This window comes from Andrographis paniculata, unplaced genomic scaffold (assembly GCF_009805555.1).
Source record: "Andrographis paniculata isolate CXL003 unplaced genomic scaffold, ASM980555v1 Contig38END, whole genome shotgun sequence".
In the NCBI taxonomy this organism is placed as follows: domain Eukaryota; kingdom Viridiplantae; phylum Streptophyta; class Magnoliopsida; order Lamiales; family Acanthaceae; genus Andrographis; species Andrographis paniculata.
The window spans coordinates 3123082-3143533 of record NW_026137571.1 but is presented as its reverse complement, the minus strand read 5'-3'; the positions used below and the strand labels follow the sequence as shown (position 1 = coordinate 3143533).

General features: G+C 36.6%; 1 long non-coding RNA gene across 1 annotated transcript; it reads left to right on the top strand.

The window, feature by feature from the left end:
• Positions 1-10341: 10341 nt before the first annotated feature.
• LOC127250961 (uncharacterized) lies at positions 10342-13103 on the top strand. Its single transcript, XR_007838808.1, has 4 exons — positions 10342-10403; positions 10464-10523; positions 12884-12951; positions 12999-13103. It is a non-coding gene; the product is annotated as an uncharacterized LOC127250961 (long non-coding RNA).
• Positions 13104-20452: the final 7349 nt, after the last annotated feature.

Sequence of the window (20452 nt, the reverse complement as noted above, 5' to 3'; positions counted from 1 at the left end):
TTGGGTGGTTGTTTGCTCTATATTGAATTCCTAGAGCAAAAGAATCCATCGAATCATGCGGGTCTTTGTCTCCTTCTTCTCCATCACGTATTTGATAGTTGCATGGTCAATATGGATATGGTCTTGCTACCAATCAGATATTGTCTGAACTTCTACAAAGTGAAGACAATGGCTAGCAAATCTTTCTCAGTGGTGGTGTAATTCCTTCGAGCAGAGTTTAGAGTCCTGCTGGCATAGTAAATCACATTTAGCTTCGACTAAAACTTTTGTCCTAAAACAGCGCCGACGGTATAATCACTTGCATCCGTCATCAACTCGAATGGCTCGTCCACACTAGTGCGGAAATGATGGGAACAACGATGAGCTTTTCCTTCAGAATCCGGAATGCCTCCTAACACTGTCTCGTCCACTCGAATTTAGCTTCCTCACACAGCAACCCGGTTAACAGTTGTGTGATTTTGTTGAAGTCCTTGATAGACCTTCTGTAGAAACCAGTGTGGGTAAGGAAATTTCGCACAACCTTCTCATTCTTGGGCCCTGTCATCTTCTCAATAACTTTAGATCTGTCCATCTCTATTTCGGCGAACGAGATCTTATGGCCAAGAATAATTCCTTCATATACTATTAAGTTGCACTTCTCCCAATTCAACACGAGATCAGTCTCAATGCAGCGGAACAACACTCTGTCCAAGTTATTCAAACATCTAGAAAAGGCCTTGCCATAAACTGAGAAATGCACGAATCTTGGAGATCGCTGAAAATGTGGTACATACATCGGTAGAAGGTGGCTAGGGCATTGGAAAACCCAAAAGACATCCTTCTGTGAGCGAAAGTACCATATGAACAAGTAAAAGTAGTTTTCTCACAGTCCTTGAGCTTGATGGGAATCTGATGGTAGCCTGAGTAGCCATCCAGGAAGCAGTAATACTCGTGGCCAGCTAACTTCTAAAGGCATTAATCAAGGAACAACAGTAGAAAATGATCCTTCTGGGTCGCTGCATTCTCACCTTTCGAATTACAATCAAGAAACCAAGAAACTAAGAAGCTACACGATTACTCTCTCTCGCACACACTCTCTCTCACTCTCTCTCTCTTGGTGTGAATATGTTAAAATGACAAAGAAAACATTTTATTTATGAGCGGGGAGGAGGTTGAAGGCGGGAACCTCTGATATTTTAAAGAATGATTAATTAATTTATTAGTTAATTGTGTATAATGACATAAAAATATTTTGTCAAATAATTTTGGTAGTGTTTTATTGTTAAAAAAATAGAATAAATACATTTTGGATCATTTTTATTCAGTAATATGTCAATTCTAGTCCCAATCTTGATCTCTTATTTATTAAATTAATTCAATTCTATTACTTAATCATTGTTTCAATAAAAATTAATAAATATAATTATTACTATCTATGCTGCGTAAAAATATAAAATATTCATTTTAAATAAATATCGTAAGTGAAAAAAAGTACACACAATATTAAAGCTCATCCTCAAAAGTTATGAGCTTATTTTTTTATGACGGATGTAATGCATAATTTTCATACAAAAAGTAAACACAATATTAAAGCTCATCCTCAAAAGTTATGAGCCTATTTTTTTATAACGGATGTAATGTATAATTTTCATACAAAAAGTATACATAATATTAAAGCTCATCCTCAAAAGTTATGAGCCTATTTTTTTATAACGGATGTAATGTATAATTTTCATACAAAAAGTATACACAAATATTTTCTTTCAAACAAGTCTTTTCAAAATAAATTTAAACACTCCATTCGAAAATCATTCGTCTAAAATAATATACACTACAAGAAAAAATTATTTTTGTAACAAAATTTTTTTATCTCTAAATCTATTTTTTCCGTTACTAATGACATTAGAGACGGAATTGAGAATGGAATTACGTTAGCTACGTGAACTTTAGGGACGGAATTCCGTTACAAATATATATTTTTTTGTAGTGACAATTGTTAGCTAGTTGTTTGTCTTAATTAAATTGTTCGCATAAAAAAACGAAATATATATATATATTTTTGGATAGGAGCATGATTTTAAAGATAGTGGCATATACATCCTTGTTAATAAACATTATAAAGAGAATAATTTTTGTAAACTATTTTGTAAGGATAGTCCATTTGTATGACAATGTATATTACTAGTATATTTATTAATTTTTTGAGAAAATGATAATTAAGGACTAAATATGAAGAATATTAATTGATAAGGGATAAATTTTCATTTTTTTTTTAAAAAATTTGAAGGACTAAAATCAATCCAAATATGAACAAAAGAGATCAAAATCATCGTTTTAATAATATAGAAACTAAATTGACACACACATATATATATATATAAATAAAGAGAACCAAAATTGTATTGTACCCAAATAAATATAATTCAATTAAATGAAGTGTTGTCCAAGTAATCTTATTTCAAACCAATCATAATGAAGAATTAATTTACAGCTGATAATTTTACGTAGCAATGCACTTATACACGTGCAGAAAATATTGAGTGAAACTCATATTGAGTGATAGGTGACCGCACCCAATATACTCTTAAAGCATTCGACATGGTTGCATACATGGTCATTAAAATCAACGGTCTTCACCATCTACACAATGCGACCGGATTAACCAACATTAATCAATCGCCTGGAATTGTGTAAGGTTCACAAGACTCCAAAATTGGTGATCATAGGAAAGATCTGCGATAGAGTACTAACTGGTTCTATTCGACGGACTGACTTATCTTGTGACAACCCTAATGTATGTCCTAGCTAGAGAATATCCCATATTTGGTGGAATCGATTCCGGAAAGATTTTGGAATATTTTACAAGAAAACAAAATACTTCAAAAAGATTTGAGAATACATTCAAATTTGTTCGGCGGCTAATATACATATACAAATGCAGAAAACAAAAGAAAATGGAAAGATCAATACACACCTTCTGAATTCAAGCCAAACTCCAAGAAACAAGATGATCGACCTGTGGAGAAGTTTAAATCACAATTTAATTATGAGATAGATATTTTGTATTATTGGAAGAAATTAAATACTTGGAAGAATTTCTATGTTGATTTTTGGGTTTAAATTTGTGGAGCATCTAATCACGGTACTTAAATTTGCAGAAGATTTTATTGGTGCCAAATACAATATTCCACCCAATAGTAACTAACATTACTCAGTGGCAGTATATCTTAATTTCATAGTATCTCATGTTTCAAAATTTTTATAACAGACATTTATTGTGTTCCGAATAAATAAATAAATGTTGTCTTAAATTAATCTTTTATATTTTATATATTTTGAAGAGAAACAATTATCAGGTATTTTGGGGTTTTGTAGCTCAATCCAACTTAATTCTTAATTATAAATAGTAAAAAAGTTAGCTCACTTCCAGGCAATACACCAACCGGAAGAGAAGCTGCCGGTGTTGCTTACCAACAGAACACTCGAACTCGGGTCTATTGGCAATAGGATACTTAAGTCCTCTCTCATATACATTCTAAAAATTCAAAAAATAATAATAATAATAATAATAATAATAATAATAATAATTATTCCGCACTCGAAGCAAATATATATATATAATGCTAATGTATGTACTTACCATTGCCTCTCGGGAGAGTCATCGTCATCGTCGTCGTCTTCAGTTTTGTTGTTTTTGTTTTCTTCTTTGTTGTTGCATTTCGCAGCTCGGTTCCGGTAGTTTTCATCGATTAAATAATAAATCGATTTTTCAATATTTCATTGTGGTCTTCTATAGTTGTTTGCATTCGGCTTCTGTCTCTCAATTATTTTATAATTTTTTTCTTCTACAATTTTTGTCTCTCAATTATTTTATAATTTTTTCTTCTACAATTTTTTTTTGGAGTATTGTAAGTTCAATTCTTATTTATTTTTTTTTGCTATTTTCAGTTTTTTTTTTTCTTTTTAAATACAGACAAATGATATTTGAGGAGTATAAATTGCTTTATTAGTTCATTGGTTTAAGATATTTATTATTTAAAATTTAGGATATAATTATACTTTAAACATATACAGAAATATTTATAATTTTAATATATTTTTTATGTGCTAAAAAATATGTACATTGGTTCCCAAATAATTCCTTTGCGAATATAAAATAAATAAATGATCAATTAAATTTTTTTCTTGAGCTTGCAAATCCCGCATCGTCTTGTTTTCTGTGTTGAGCTAGTTTGGTCCAATTTTAGAATTGCGTTGGATTGGTTCATTCTAATTTTATATTCTACTCTAAGCACAGTCCAATTTAAAACTTGATGCATTTTTTAGAAGTTTCAAATTTCAATTTTACGATGGTTTTATCAATTAAATCTTGTTTCAAGCATACAACAACAATGGAATATTACTAAAATGGCCTCCAAAACATACAGTGGTACACACGTGTCCGAGTCATCGGTCCAAATCCTTCAATTTTAGATCTACAGCCGCACAATGGTTACTTTTACCAAAGATCTAAAATCTTTCACCCATTTGCAGAAATTTCCTCCGTCGGAGAATTTGATTCCGGTGCCAATATAGGTCTTGTAGTTGGGAGATTTGATTTATAGTATCTACTGTTTGCTCTTTCCTAGATTTTATTTTCTTTTTGGAGCATATACAACAATACATAAATAGAGATCATCAATTAGTAATAGAGACTTTTATTTCCTAGAAAATCCCACAGTAATCAATATGTAGAAGCCAAAAATTGGTAGCAGGAGAAGCTGTTGATGTAATTTTTCAACAAAAATAAAGTAAAATTCAAAGATATAGAAAATATCCTTAAATTTGATTAATTAGTGCCTGAGATTAGGAATCTCTAAACACTGTATGGTACAGAAAATAAACTGGAAAATAAAAGACTGAAATTTAAAGTGGTGATCCCCAAATCTGACTTTGCTTTGTTGAAGTTGATTGAAGATGCCTTTTCAGAATAAATCTGAATCCTTAAATAGCCTTTGAAGAAAACGGTTTGAACCGCCGTCTGGTCGGTTACAGCAACCGCTGTCAACCGACCATCAAATTCTCCTCAATTGACACGTGTTACAACTTCCTTCAACCTCCCCAAACCTCTCACACCTTAAACCGTCCCAGAAATGCCATTTGCCCGACCTAAGTGCTACCCGACCAATCCAGAGACTAACTGGTCGCCGGACCGAACGATTTATTGGTCGCCCCATCAAGCGACCAACATCTGATTTCCCCATACGATTCAATGGTCGCCCCAACCAGGCGACCGCCATCGGGTCTCTTGCCCGACCACGTATAGTCCGTCTCATTCTTCTTCGCCTGACATCATTTGGGCCGACCTCCGCATCAGCCGCCCTCCGTCTTTGACCGACTTTAATTGGTCCGACCATGGACCAACCAAATGTGGTCCTGACCACGGACCAACCGACCGGCTCTATTTGCCTTATCTCTTTAGAAGGACAGACTGTCCTCTGGACAGACCTCCACATCTGTCCGTACCTCTTCCTTGCCCGACCTTTCTCTTGACAAACCTTCGCGTCTGCCCAACTTCGTCTTTCACCCGATCTACGGTTTACCCGACTTGGGTACACCTTTTTTCAGACTCCGCCCGACCTTTCTTCCTTCCCGATCCTTGCATCTGTCCGATTGCACCCGACTTCTGGGTCATTTAACTTATATCCAGACCCGTCCAGAATCCCACTGCCATTATTTATTATTATTATTTTTTTTGTGCGTAACAACATGCCTCCTCCTCAAGGCTCCTAAGCGTCACTTCCAGTGATGTTTAGGAGTTAGTAGGCCGTCATCCGAGGCCACATCAACCTCGGATCCGACCTTCATCTTTCAATGCTACGTTGGACCCGACCTCCATTTATTGCAGTCTGGCGGTTGCCTGCGCGTCGGTCGATTTTGGACTACCATCTCTTCAGCATCTCCCCCCTGACGGAAGTCATGATTATTTTCTGTAAAAAAGGATTCTAACCTTCTTGCCGTGGATGCTAAACTGGCCAGATCTTGAAAGTCGTGGGCTGTCAGGGCCTCGCGAAGTCTGGTATGCATGTTCCTGACCACCAAATTGGTCATTTCGCTTTCATTGATCATCGTAGGACATCGTCCCTTCATCAATCGCATCCTCTCTATGAATTGGTAGCCGGTCTCTTCTGGCATCTGCGTGATCTCCAGAAGGTCTGTCAGTGAGACTGTCGGCAGAGGATTAAAGAACCTTGCATGAAAATCTGCCTCTAAATCTTCCCAAGTTTGCAACTGTCCAGGCGGCAGACTGGCATACCAAGAAAAAGCTGTTCTTGTGAGCGACAACCCAAACAATTGTAACTTGTGAAACGGATTGTTGCCTACTTCTCCCAATTGAGCCGTGAAGCGACCCACATGCTCAATGGTAGAGGCTCCATCTTCTCCCGAAAAAGAATAGAAGTCTGGTGGCCTATAATTTCTCGGGAGAGGATGATCGTTAATGATCCTTTCTGGAAATGGCCTCTGGTAAACCGGCCTGTTCACCGTTTGCGGATTCATTCCGAAATGCACCCGCAGAACTTGAGCAATATCCTCCGGATCTACTCTGGGTGGAATATGGTCGAACACTGGAATGTGATCGTGAGTCTGACCTCCCAATCTTTCTTCTCTGGAGAAGGCTGGTTCGGCTGGGATGGGATTATGAGTCTGTCCCCCCAACCTATCTTCCCTTACGATATTCGGCTGCACATTTTCAACCATTGGTCCCAAAGGAACATTATCAGGGAACATTAGAGGAGTCTTCCCCCTATCTGTTCGGTTGACAGTTGTGGCACTTGGAAATGTACTATCAACATATGATGGTTCTGCAAACGTTGATCCTGAGAAAGTCGCCTGAAAACGAGAAGGTAACACGGCTGGAAGCATGTTTGGATACAGGGTGAATCTGGAGAATGCCTGATCCAACATGTTTTGCATTAGATTTTGTTGTTCACGCAACATGTTCTGCATAAACACAGTTTGCTGATTGTTCATTTGTTGAACATAAGACAACCAATCGGTAGGTGGTGGGGGAATCTCCCTTGGATTTGGCATGACTGGTGGTGAAATATTCTCTCCCACTGGTGCTGATGATGATTGAGGTTGTGTGCCTGCCATATTGACCCTTCCGATGATACGGCCGGATCTAAGACGTATGAAATTATCGCCGGAATTGGAATGAGCAATTTTGTCTTGCTCCCACTGTGGTCGCCAATTTGTTGATGTAATTTTTCAACAAAAATAAAGTAAAATTCAAAGATATAGAAAATATCCTTAAACTTGATTAATTAGTGCCTGAGATTAGGAATCTCTACACTGTATGGTACAGAAAATAAACTGGAAAATAAAAGACTGAAATTTAAAGTGGTGATCCCCAAATCTGACTTTGCTTTGTTGAAGTTGATTGAAGATGCATTTTCAGAATAAATCTGAATCCTTAAATAGCCTTTGAAGAAAACGGTTTGAACCGCCGTCTGGTCGGTTACAGCAACCGCTGTCAACCGACCATCAAATTCTCCTCAATTGACACGTGTTACAACTTCCTTCAACCTCCCCAAACCTCTCACGCCTTAAACCGTCCCAGAAATGCCATTTGCCCGACCTAAGTGCTACCCGACCAATCCAGAGACTAACTGGTCGCCGGACCGAACGATTTATTGGTCGCCCCATCAAGCGACCAACATCTGATTTCCCCATACGATTCAATGGTCGCCCCAACCAGGCGACCGCCATCGGGTCTCTTGCCCGACCACGTATAGTCCGTCTCATTCTTCTTCGCCCGACATCATTTGGGCCGACCTCCGCATCAGCCGCCCTCCGTCTTTGACCGACTTTAATTGGTCCGACCATGGACCAACCAAATGTGGTCCCGACCACGGACCAACCGACCGGCTCTATTTGCCTTATCTCTTTAGAAGGACAGACTGTCCTCTGGACAGACCTCCGCATCTGTCCGTACCTCTTCTTTGCCCGACCTTTCTCTTGACAAACCTTCGCGTCTGCCCGACTTCGTCTTTCACCCGATCTACGGTTTACCCGACTTGGGTACACCTTTTTTCAGACTCCGCCCGACCTTTCTTCCTTCCCGATCCTTGCATCTGTCCGATTGCACCCGACTCCTGGGTCATTTAACTTATATCCAGACCCGTCCAGAATCCCGCTGCCATTATTTATTATTATTATTTTTTTGTGCGTAACAGAAGCCATTCTCATCTCAGGGTGTGAGTGGTAGGTGACACTTTGCAAAACCTAAAGAATATATTGATTTCCTTTCAACAACTGTGCACTCGACGATGACGATGGTTGGCCGGCGGACAATATAAAAAAAATTATATTTCACAGGAAAATAGTTTGGGAGAGAAGGGAAAGAGAAAAAGAAAACCCATTGCCTTGAAATTTATTCAGAAAGTACCTTCCAAATCTGTCTTCTTGTGCAAATTAATTTTCTGACTCGGGGGAACCAGCCTCGATGCAGAAGGACAAGCTCCCTAAATTTGCTTAAGTTCCGCAGGTGAGCTGGGAAGGACGGCAGCAGTGGGGAGGTGGCAGTGTATTTTTTATATTTATATTTCATATCATTATAGATATATAAAATAACAATAATAAAAAGTAAATTTAATTATAAAATGGTGCTCATAAGTGACAACAGGTAGGAAATTGCATGTTGGAAAAGTCAGTACCAAACTAGGGTATATAAATTAATTAACTATGTGTTTTTTCAATAATTAAAATTTTTTTCTGACATGTTTATCAATTAAAATTATAATAAATTACAATATTTAAATATTTTCACATACAATATATAATATATAAATTCTATTCATTTTTTTTTTTTTTTTAAATCAACAATCGCACACCATATATATATAAATTCATTAATAAATTTTAAAATTATTCTTTTTTACTAAAAATTTTAGTAAATTGGTCCAAGTCAACATGTCGGTATCATTACAAGTGCAGGCCGACATAATTTTTTCAGTCATTCCAGCACAAGTCGGTCTATAATTTTTTTCAAGCTTTATATATATATATATATATATATTTTTTTTTATGTATAGTAAAATTTATGTGCGTTTCATTTTGTTATGTTTTGATAGTAATATTGGTGGGCATTTCGATTATTACTTTGTGATTAATATAAGATATAAATCCAAAAAACCAAAACTATATTTAATCATATTTAAAATGAAAACGAAGAATAGAAAGGTAGTCACTAAAAATGAAACAATAAGATAATGCCAAGTACTCCATCAGTCACACATAATTTGTCCCTATTTTCTATTTTCGTTCGTCGTCTTTTCTATTTTTGGAAATATAATTATGCACTTTAATCGCATTTTTAATTTTAAATTTTATAATTTTTTTAATTTTAATTAAACTATTTATTTATCTTAATCTTAATGTATAATTATTTTTACTAATACACTTCTTAATTACTTACTAATTATACTTTACGTAAATAAATTTTCGTATCTACGATAATACACTCATATTATATGGGACAAAGGGAGTACTATTTTGTAATTGCACGGCTGAGAATCTGTTGTAAAATTGCAGAGCCGAGACGACAGATTACGAATTGAAGACTATCCCTCCAGCGATGATCAGATCTGGTCGTATTAATTGTATTGTCTGATAGCTCATAAATCGACAACGGTTGTCTTCTGGCTGTGATCTCCTTTGGAACAGCTCTGTCACCTCCTACCTTCTTCAGAGAAGGCCGCGGTAGTGTCTACTTTTTGTTTTGTGTTTATTTTATAGGATGTGATAATAATGCTACTTCCGTCCCCGGCTCTAAAGGTTCAATTTACTTTTACTTGCGTATTAATTTTTTAATATTAATTATTATATAAAAATATAGTACAAATTAAAAAAAATTACAAAAATATTTCTAAGATATCAATAGAAACATATTTGTAAAAAAAAAATTATACAAATATAAAGATATTTTTAACGTTAAGTACAATGTGTGACCCTGCAGACCGAGGGAGTATATAATATTATTTTAATATATTATTGTTACGCACAAATAATAATAATAATAATAAAAAAAATAAGGATAGCAGGATTTTAAAGGAAGTTAGACACGAAGTCAGGTCGAAAAGAAGAAAAATTTGCGCTCAGGTCGGTTGGTCCTCGGTCGGTTGGTCTGGTCGGTTGGTCATTGGTCGGATCGGCAGGTCGGAAGGTCTGCGGTCGGATAGGTAGGTCAGTTGGTCCTCGGTCGGATAGACAAGTCGGAAGGTCTGCGGTCGGATAGGCAGGTCGGTAAGTCCTCGGTCGGATAGGCAGGTCGGAAGGTCTGCGGTCGGATAGGCAAGTCGGTAGGTCCTCGGTCGGATAGGCAGGTCGGAAGGTCTGCGGTCGGATAGTCAGGTCGGTTGGTTAGCGGGTCAGATGGTCCATAGGTCAGAAAGTCTGCGGTCCGATAGTCAAGTCGGTTGGTTAGGGGGTCGGATGGTCCATAGGTCGGAAGGTCTGCGGTCGGATAGTCAGGTCGGTTGGTTAGCGGATCGGATGGTCCATAGGTCGGAAAGTCTACAAGTCGGTTGCTACGGAGGTCTGGCGAAGTAAGGTCGGGTAATTGATTGCCCACTTAAGTGAACAGTAGTTTGGTCGCTTGGTGGGGGCGGCCAAAGAGTCTTTTGGTCCAGCGATTAGTTAGTCGCTGGATTAGTCGGTTGGGTTATGCAGTTGGCGAGACGGTCGCTGTAACTGACCAGACGACGTTTCAAAACGTTTCTTTTAGGCGGTTGCTGTAACCGACCGGGCGACGGTTCCAAGCGTTTTCTTCAAGGAATATTTAAGGGTTTGGATTTTTCTGGAGAAGGCATCTTCAATTTACTTCGACAAAAGCAAAGTCAGATTCGGGGATCACCACTTTAAATTTCCAGCATTTTAATTTTCCAGTTAATTTTCTTATGTACCGTACAGTGTTTAGCGATTCCTAATCTCAGGCACTAATTAATCAAATTTAAGGATATTTCTATATCTTTGAAATTTTACTTTTTGTTTGTTGAAAAAATACATCAACAAATTGGCAATCACAGTGGGAGAAAGGCAAGATTGCTGATCCTACATCATCAGAAAATGTCATACAACTGAGGTCTGGCCGAATCATCAGAAAGATCACTATGGCAGGCTCACAACCTCAATCATCATCAGTACCGGTGGGAGAAAATATTTCACCACCTGGCATGTCAAATCCAGGGGAGATTCCCCAACCATCTACCGATTGGTTGTCTTATGTTCAACAATTGAACAATCAGCAAACTTTGGCTATGCAGAATATGTTGCGCGAGCAACAGAACATGTTTCGTGGACAACAAAACCTAATGCAGAACATGTTGGATCAGACGTTCTCCAGATTCACCCGTATCTAAACATGCTTCCAGCCGTGTCACCTTCTCGTTTTCAGGCGACTTTTCCAGGATCGACGTTTGCAGGGCCAATGTACGTTGACAGTACATTTCCAAGCGTCACAACTTTCAACCGAACAGATATGGGGAAGACTCCTCTAAATTTCCCAGATAATGCTCCTTTAGGACCAAGAGTTGATAATACTCAGCCGAATATCGTAAGGAAAGAGAGTTTGGGAGGACAGGCTCATAATCCCATCCTAGACGAACCAACCGTCCCCAGAGAAGAAAGATTGGGAGATCAGATTCATAATCCAATTCCAGCCGAGCCAGCCTTCACTAGGGAAGATTCTGTTCCACCCAGGATAGATCCAGAGGATATCGCTCAAGTTTTGCGGGTGCATTTCGGAATAAACCAGCAAATGGTGAACCGACCAGTGTATCAAAGGCCATTTCCAGAAAGAATCATCAATGAGTATCCTCTCCCGAGGAATTATCGACCGCCAGACTTTCATGTTTTCTCGGGAGAAGACGGATCCTCCACCATAGAGCATGTTGGTCGGTTCACAGCACAGTTAGGAGAGATCGGTAACAACCCTTTTTACAAATTACAACTGTTTGGATTGTCTCTTACCAGAACAGCTTTTTCGTGGTTTGACGATCTACCACCTGGAAAAATACAAACCTGGGAAGGTTTGGAAGCGGCCTTTCATGCAAGGTTCTTTATTCCTCTTCCAACAGTCTCACTCACAGACCTTTGTGAGATTGAGCAGATGCCGGAGGAGACCGCCTCCCAGTTCATAGAACGGATGCGATTAATGAAGGGACGTTGCCTAACAATCATTGAAGAAAGCGACATGACCACTTTGGTGGTCAGGAAAATGCACACCAATCTTCGGGAGGCTTTTACAGCCCACGATGTTCGAGATCTGGCTAGTTTAGCATCCAAGGTAGGAAGGTTAGAATCATTTTTTAAAGAGAATGATCGTGGCTTCGGTCAGGGGGAGGTGTTGAAGACATGGTAGTGCAAGGTTGATCAACGTGCAGGCCACCGCCAATCTACGATTAATGGAGGTCGGGACCAACGTAGCCTCGAGAGAAGGAGGTCGGATCTGAGGCTGATGTGGCCTCGGATGACGGCCTGTAAACTCTTAAAACATCACTGAAAGTGATGCTTAGGAGTCTTGAGGATGAGGCTTATTGGTACGCACAAAAAATAATAATAATAATAAAAATAAGGATAGCAAGATCTTAAAGGAAGTTAGACACGAAGTCAGGTGGAAAAGAAGAAAAATTTGCGCTCAGGTCGGTTGGTCCTCGGTCGGTTGATTTGGTCGGTTGGTCCTCGGTCGGATCGGCAGGTCGGAAGGTCTGCGGTCAGATAGGTAGGTCGGTTGGTCCTCGGTTAGATAGACAGGTCGGAAGGTCTGCGGTCGGATAGGTAGGTCGGTAGGTCCTCGGTCGGATAGGCAGGTCGGAAGGTCTGCGGTCGGATAGGCAGGTCGGTAGGTCCTCGGTCGGATAGGCAGGTCGGAAGGTCTGCGGTCGGATAGTCAGGTCGGTTGGTTAGCGGGTCGGATGGTCCATAGGTCGGAAGGTCTGCGGTCGGTTGGTTAGGGGGTCGGATGGTCCATTGGTCGGAAGGTCTGCGGTCGGATAGTCAGGTCGGTTGGTTAGCGGGTCGGATGGTCTATAGGTCGGAAAGTCTGCAAGTCGGCTGCTACGGAGGTTGGGCGAAGTAAGGTCTGGTAATTGATTGCCCACTTAAGTGAACAGTAGTTTGGTCGCTTGGTAGGGGCGGCCAAGGAGTCTTTTGGTCAAGCAATTAGTTAGTCGCTTGATTAGTGGGTTGGGTTATGCAGTTGGCGAGACGGTCGCTGTAACTGACCAGGCGACGTTTCAAAACGTTTCTTTTGGGCGGTTGACGGCAGTTGCTGTAACCGACCAGGCGACGGTTCCAAGCGTTTTCTTCAAAGAATATTTAAGGATTTGGATTTTTCTGGAGAAGACATCTTCAATCAACTTCGACAAAAGCAAAGTCAGATTCGGGGATCACCACTTTAAATTTCCAGTTAATTTTCTTATGTACCATATAGTGTTTAGAGATTCCTAATCTTAGGAACTAATTAATCAAATTTAAGGATATTTCCATATCTTTTGAATTTTACTTTTTGTTTGTTGAAAAAATACATCAACAATTATATATTCATATGATAAATAATTCAATATTTACTTTAATTGATTATTATGCCATTTTTTTTTTCTAAAATATGATTGATTATATGGTAAAATCTATATTAAGTTAGCTATTAAGCAAAATAATATTTTAAAACCAATACTTTTTTTAATCTTATTTAATTCTACCAACATAGGAAGGATTAATAATCCTGAATTAATCACTATTATACCAAATTTTATTTTATTTCGAATTATATTAATGCATGTGGTAAAAGATAAATAAAATAATATTATTCATTCTAATCCTTCAAAATAAATATAATTTTAGTGTATGACCAGGGTAACCACCTCTCAAGTGGATCAACGGTCGTGTTACGCCTCGACACCAAAGGTTTGGGGACAAAAAAAAATAGGGTCCATAAATATATAAATAGTCTCTTCTTACTTCTCTTTTCCCTTTTTTTTTCTTTTTTTTTTTTTTTTTTTTTTTTTATCTATAATGAAATATATATAATTAAATAAAATAATTTTTTTTAACATTTTTAGAGGAAAATTAATACTCTTTCCTTCCCATCCAATTATGTCATATTTATTCCTCCCTTCGTCCTAAACATCGTGCAATATTTGTGTTTGGCACGGGAATTTAGGTGGGGAGTATTAAGTATATTTATTTGAAATAATTTGGATATTAAGTGATGTGATTGGAGAGAGAAATGATTATTTATTTTTTTTATTTGAGTGATGTGATGAGATAAAGTGAAATGTATATTAATATATGTATAAAAATATTATTAATTATTTCTAAATTTGAAAATGTTGCAGTGAGTTTGAGACAAAGAAAAAAGAAAATGTTGTAGGTGTTTGGGACGGAGGGAGTATTTTAGTTGTCTCATTCAATTAGGCTACTTTCCAATAAACTAAAAATTAACAAATTTTAATTACAATTAAATCTTACCTAATTCAAACAATCTATTTAGTTTTTTAACCACAATTATTTTTAAAATTTTGTTTTTAATTACGCTTAATTAGAACTGATAAAAATAAATATGATCCAAAGATCTAAAATCTCGACTCGGATTTGATATGAAAATCGGGCTGAGGCCGGACTTAGCTAAAACTTTTGAAAAAAAATAAAAATAATTCAAAGTTAAATATATATTTTTAATAATATTCATAATTAATAAATTTTAACGATCTATTTGATTTTAAATTTGAATTTTGGTTTTAGCGTCAATAATAACCAAAATTAATTCAAATATTTTTTTTGGTTTAATATAAATATATATTAATACTATATTTTAAATGTGAAATAAAATATTTTATATAATATAAAAGTGATAAAAGACTTTAATTTAAATATTTTTAGAGGAAAAATAAAAGTAAATAGACTCTAGCATAGAGCTGTCAAAACGGGTTGGCGGACGATTTAGCACACAACCCACCATAATCCGCAAATAAGCGAGTTATTTGCGAGCTAACCTGCAACGGGATAGGCTAAGATTTTCACGGCCCAACCCAACCCACCGGCGGTGGTGGTGGGCCAACCTACCAACTTTTAAAAAATATAAAAAATATTTTTTATTTTTATATATTTAATATAAAATATAATTATGTGTTAGAGTTATAAATATGTAAACTAAATTAATTCAAAATTTTAAATATCATTGGTCGTTAGTTTTTTTAAAAAAGAATTACTAATCGAAAATATTTAAACAATAAATAGGTATTATCCTTATGGATCTTTCAATATATTTTAGAAGAAAAAAATTAAAAGACATGAAAAATAAACAAAACAAACGGAAAAAAAATTTAAATATAGAAAATTACGACATCGTCAAAATAATTGTAAAAGAGAATAACATCGCAAATAATATATATATTGGTTAATAGTTTAACATTATATGAAAGTTTTTGATAAATTAATTACTTGATATAATTTAATATAAAATATTTTTAAAAACTATCGTAAAATATAATATTTCATCAATCCTATAAGTATATAGATTGTTTACTTCTTTTATTAAAATTTCTAAACATTAATATTAAACAATGATGATGATTTTTTGGTAATAATATTTAAGTTGTAAAATTTTTCTAAAATGATGTAGTAAGTACAATTACTAAAAATAAAATAAATAAGTTAATTTTAGACAGACTAAAATAACAAAGTAAGTAGATTAATTTGAAATATTAAAGATATAATATATAATTATAATTATATTTATTTGGCTCACGAGCTAACCAATGTGGACTGGCTCATTTAGGCCCACATTTTAATGGGCCAAAAGAATTAAAACTCAATCCTCTTTAAAAGTGAGGTAGTGGACCAATTCGACGAGCTCAACCCATTTTGACAGCTCTACTCTAGCGGGTGTGTTTGGTTAGAGTTTGGATTTTGAATAAAAAGTTAAAATTTGAATAAGTTGTTTGATAAAAATATAAATATACATTGGAATATATTTTCAACTTAAAATTAATTTTTAATATAATATAAAACTAAAAGAAAATAAGCGTTTGATTTAATATTTTGAAAGGAAAAAATCGAAGAATAGAATCAAATAGTGTATTATATTGAAGGTTTAAATTTTAGATTTGGAGTTTGATTAGTAAGCTTTTTATAATTTAAATATTTTTTTTGTTATATAAATATCTATTGAAATGATATTTTGTGTATAAAATTAATTTTTAGTAGTATAATATAAAAAAATAAAAACTAATAATTTGATTTGATATTTTTGAAGAAAATATTCTTTGGTTGGGATTTGGATTTGAGTATTGATAGTACAAATTTTCAATTTGACTCATTATTAGATGTTAAATGAATATGTATTAATGTGATATTTTGATATAAAAATAATTTTTAATATAATATAAAAAAAAAAAGTTTTATCTAACGACATGTTTGATTGGATGTTTAAAGTTTGGATATTTAACTTTTTTTAGTTTGAATAATTATTTGATAATATATAAATATGTATGATGTGATAACTTTAATGTAAATTATTTTTTAATATAATATAAAAATGAGACTTTTATTGATATTTTTTAAAAAAACAATAGTTAATAATATATATTTTGGGTAAATCCAATAAACACAATTATTTTTTTTTTTAAAAAATATATTTTAAATAAATAATTTCTTATAAGTAACTTAACTTTTTTTTTTTTTTTTTTTTAAATGTAATATCATTACAAATAATTGCATAAATTATTTGTTCAAATACAAAAATTATTTATACCAAATTATTTAATACTCCTACTGTTTATTTCACTCAAAATATTAAATAAATAATATATATTACTCTATTACAAATATTTTATCAGCTAAATTAAACATAATTAACTTTTCTAATACATATACTCATCTAAGTTTATATTTACTTTATTTTTCATCTGTCCTTTTCAACTGTTTCTTAAAAAAAATTTTTCCTCAAATACCCTTAACTTTTACAATAATATTGGTATCCTTTTGTACTTACATAAAAATCTAAAAATTATCTTATATATTTTTACTGATTAATAAAATATAAATTATTTTCATATTATTTAATATATATATAATTCACTAAAAAAATAAAAAAATTATTTTTCACTATTTCCATATAAACATATTATATTATAATATTATCAATCATAGAATAATTTATAATAATAATTACTTCATCTTCCATGGATAAATGGTCCGGTTACTGTTGATCATAAATTATGTAAAATATAATTAATAATTAATTAAAAAATATATTAAAATTAATTATTGTATAATAAAAATAATTATAAAATAAAATTATGATAACAAAATAATTTAATTAAGACTAGGAAAATTACGTATGATAAAATTAAAATGTGATTAAAATATATAATTGTATTTTTAAAAAAATAAAAATGATGTGAAAAAGAAAAAAAATAGAAAAATATGAACAATTAATATAAAAAATTTTAAATAAAAATCAACCCGCTATTTAAATAGGAAAATAGGCAGTCATTTATTATTTATTCTTACGTGAGTCCCCCACCTCAATCTGCAATTATTTTTGTACACTCCAAAATTTATCCGGGCTGACCTAAGCGGGAGCCCAGTCCTGGGGGATATGGTCCATAAGAAGGCCCAGATCAGTAAACTACGTGGTCAACGGAGAAACGAATAACACACAATTTGAAAGTAAAAAGAGGTTGGGGAGGTTGGAGAAAAATGAGAGATAAGAGCCTTATCCGAACAAGATTAGGGGAATAAAGGAAAAGGAGGTGGGAAGACGCCATGGATCATCAATTATCTTTTTCTGCATTAATTTTTTCTCTGCAATTTTACTTTCCTACATTTTTTTCAGACTTCTAAAGTTTTTTCCTGTTAATTCTAATTTAATTTATTCAGCATTCATTCCAATTTTGCCTACTTTCTTCGTTAATTTTTCCGGTTATCGCGAGATAGCCCAGATCCTTTCTGGAGGAGGTTGGGGAACCCTACGATTAAATCAATTCCGACAGGCTTTTTCGATTAAGCCGTCGGTGGTGATTTTTTGACGATAACAGATTGGCACGCCTAGTGGGACACCGACGTCTCGCGACTTTTTGCATGCAATGTCGAAAAAGGAAACTGACGCCGCCGACAGTTATAGAGATGTCAAAGAATAAGGAAACAGTTGGCGATTCGTCATCCCATCCCGCGCAGGAGGCAGCCCCACGGGATGCAACCTCCGCCACGGTCGGAGGACCTGATCCTATCATCAGCCTCCCGCCAGTGTGCTCCGTGAACAAATTCGCGGGAAAATTCAATCTTCTTTCCATGAATCTGCTTTGGAGATGTCCAGATATGTTACAGATGTGCTCAAGCCTGCCATATGAACGGAATTCGCGGTGCTCCGGGAAGAGGAATTTTGAAAAGGCAAGGCTCCAATGATCGTTTCCAATCCGCCCGAGTCTTGGCCAAATCCTGTCCTCTCGACTAATTTTGGGACAACGTCTCAGGCGCTCAGTTACGGTCATTTCACGATCTTTGGTAAGAACGGGTCTGGAGAACCTCCGGCTACTGTCTGAAGGCTCGGAGAATCTAGCACAGTGACAGGGCAGACTCTGGTAGGGCCGTCCCAGGCAGGGGGGTTTGGCATGACTTTCGGGTCAGTACCGTCTGCCCCGAGTTGGCACCCGGGTTTTTCGACAACAGGGGCATTGTCGAACGTACCACCTCCCGCTCCAACCCCTCAGGGATATTAAACGGCTGGACAGAGAACCAACAACTCTTAGGGGGCAGGGCCGTCTACAACCCCAACACCTTCGTTCGCCTCGGCCTCTTCAGGGATAGCTTAGGGATTATGAGGTACTGCCTCGGCTGCACCCCATGGCGCTGGGGGGCAGGCTAACACCGCAGAAGGGCCATTCGCTGCCTGTTTCGGACCGCAGCAAAATTTTGAATTTGCTGCCCAAGCAAACCCCGGCAATTTCCCGGCACAGCATACACCAACAGTAAGGGAAAACGCGGAAGCCCCTAGATTTCGCCTACCACCACGGGAACCAATCCTCCAGGCTCCTCCGCAGCCGGTCATTCAAAATCCTCCGTCCATCCAAGCACCTCCGGAACAGCCCGGGGGGTAGGTGGAAGTGATGCCACCGCTCCTGAATCCTCAGGCAATCGAAGATGCTATTCGAAGGATTTATAGAAACCCTATACGCTTACCGGCCAGGCCTCATTACCAGCACTCTTTTCCAGGATAAATCCCTTTAGATCATCCTTTACCCCGCAACGCTCGAATCCTCGAGTTCGTATTATTCTTGGGGGAAGATGCCCGCTCTACGATCGAGCACATTAGCTGATTTATGGCTTAATGCGGAGGAGAGTACGGAAATAACGACTGGTACAAACTCCAACTCTTCTCTTTATCATTTACAGGACTAGCCTTTTCCTGGTATACTTTGTTACCTCCAAATTCTATTCGCATTTGGGCGGATATGGAAAATGCCTTCCACGAGCGATTTTACAGTCCACTCCCAGAAGTAACCGTCTCGGACTTGACCAACTTACGACAACAGGGAGACGAATCCGTTGAACAGTTTCTGGAGCGCTTCAGAAGGTTGGAAACTAGGTGCCAAGCCCGTATACCAGAGAATCAGGTGGTAAATATGGCTATTGATAACATGACTCATCAATTACGGGATAAACTCGCTCTCCAGGAGTATCATGATTTCCGGCAGTTGACTTCCAAGGCCGTAAAGGCTGAACAACTCGTAAAGAGGCCCAGGCGGTTCAAAATAAGAAGTTTCGAGGCGCGAATCATTATGTTTTCACTCAAGAAGAGGCAGTCGAAGAGGACGAAGAAGGAGATGAGACCTTCCTAGCCGAGATAACATAAGGAAAGGCATACGTATGTCTAGCCCTTAAGCCGCCTCGACGGAAAGATACCAACCTGAAGGTATCGTACTCTTTCGATATCATAAAAACCGAATAGATCTTCGAACATTTGCTAAAAGATAACCAGCTTCGCCTTAAGGAGGGACACAAGATGCCTTCCGAAAAGGAATTGAGTGGGAAATCATTTTGCAAGTGGCACGGGGTGTATGGTCACCGGATTGACAACTGTATTGCTTTCTGAAATGCGGTTCTGAAGGCAATCAAAGAAGGCCGCCTTAAGCTGGCCGAAAAGCCTGACATGAAAATAGACACAGAGCCGTTTCCCACACCGATAAACGTTGTCGGAATATGTCCAGCCAGGTCCAGAAAGACTAGATAAGGGTTTGGAACAGGCGGTAGGGGAACAAGTCCTGAAAAACCAATGTTTGAAAGGCTTGGAAGGGCGATCAAACCTCCGAGAAGAAGTTCGGTGTGGGACAGACTTTCCCCCACAAATACCGTCGCAGAGGTAAGTTTCAAAAAATGAGGGGAAATTTGGCGAGTAATGTATGTGGATCAAGTAGTAATTACACCCCGCCAA